Source organism: Carcharodon carcharias, chromosome 14 (assembly GCF_017639515.1).
Source record: "Carcharodon carcharias isolate sCarCar2 chromosome 14, sCarCar2.pri, whole genome shotgun sequence".
Taxonomy (NCBI): domain Eukaryota; kingdom Metazoa; phylum Chordata; class Chondrichthyes; order Lamniformes; family Lamnidae; genus Carcharodon; species Carcharodon carcharias.
The window spans coordinates 9306831-9308336 of NC_054480.1; positions in this window are offsets into that span (position 1 = coordinate 9306831).

Genomic DNA, 1506 nt, shown 5'->3' on the forward strand with positions numbered 1-1506 from the left:
GGGGATAGATAGGGTGGATAGGAAGGCACTTTTTTCATTAGTAGAGGGGTCAATAACCAGGGGGCATAGATTTAAGGTAAGAGGTAGAAAGCTAGGAGGGGAGTTGAGGAGAATTTGTTTTCACCCAGAGGGTGGTGGGTGTTTGGAACTCAGTGGTTGAAAGGGTAGTTGAGTCAGAAACTCTCTCAACATTTAAGAATTATTTAGATATTCACTTGCATTGCCATAGCCTTGGCTATGGGCCAAGCGCTGGAAAATGGGGTTGATGTAGTCAGATCTTTAAAAACAAAAAAACTGCGGATGCTGGAAATCCAAAACACAAACAGAATTACCTGGAAAAACTCAGCAGGTCTGGCAGCATCGGCGGAGAAGAAAAGAGTTGACGTTTCGAGTTCTGTTGAAGTGTCATGAGAACTCGAAACGTCAACTCTTTTCTTCTCCGCCGATGCTGCCAGACCTGCTGAGTTTTTCCAGGTAATTCTGTTTTTGTTTTGTAGTCAGATCTTTGTTGACCGGCTAAGTCATGACGGGCCAAATGGCCTCCTTCTGTGCCGTAAATGTCAATGAGTCTATAGGATGCCTAGTTGCTGTTCTTCACAACACACTATCATACCAGAACTAGCACAAACACATCAGTTTTGCAGCTGGCTTTTTAACACCTTTTCTTATGGGTTCCTGGAAGGGAAAAACAAATGTGTCTCCCACCCAGAATCTGCTTTCTTTTAACTCAAAGCATTTCCACATTCTGAGTTATAATGCAACAGGAGATGGTTTCTGCTGAGATGTTAATCAGTCTCCATTTTCTCTGCAACCACAGGAGATTAGAGTTCAGTCTTTTGCATTGCATCTCTCCCTTTGAAGTGTCTCTGAAGGAGTCCTTGACACCTTTTAAGTGTGACATTCCATGTTCTCCAGACTAGTCAGTCAAGTGTAATCTATTTAGGAATTTTCCAACAAATGGTTACTTTACATTCTCAGGCAGATTTTGTTTGCAGTTCTTTTTAAAAAAACATGTCTTCCTTAAAAAAAGTAAATATGTCAATAAGTACTTCGGGCTGTGAACTGCTGTCATGACACCCTCCACCACCCTCCTCTCCCATAACAAACACGTGAGTAAAATAGCACAGAGCTCCCTAGACCTGTGTGTTTATTGTGTCTATCTCTCTGCCTCTAACTCTCCGACTCTCTCTTTGTCTCGCTCTCTCTCTCTCTCTCTTTCTTTGTGTGTCTCCCTATCTGTCTCTCTATCTGACTCTGTCTCTCTCACTCTTTCTCTCTCTCCCTCTTTCTGACTCTCTTTTTCTCTCTGCCTATCTCTCTCCCTAGTTCTCTGTCTGTATGTGCGTGTCTCTCTCTCTGTGACTCTGTATCTCTCCCTCACTCTACTGCCACCTGGTCTCTGACAAGAAGCAGCGACGCAAAGGCGAGGGAGACGCAGATCTCCAGCTCCATGCTCGGAGTGGGACGGAGTCACTCGACTCGGACCCTCCCAAAGCAAAACCCAAT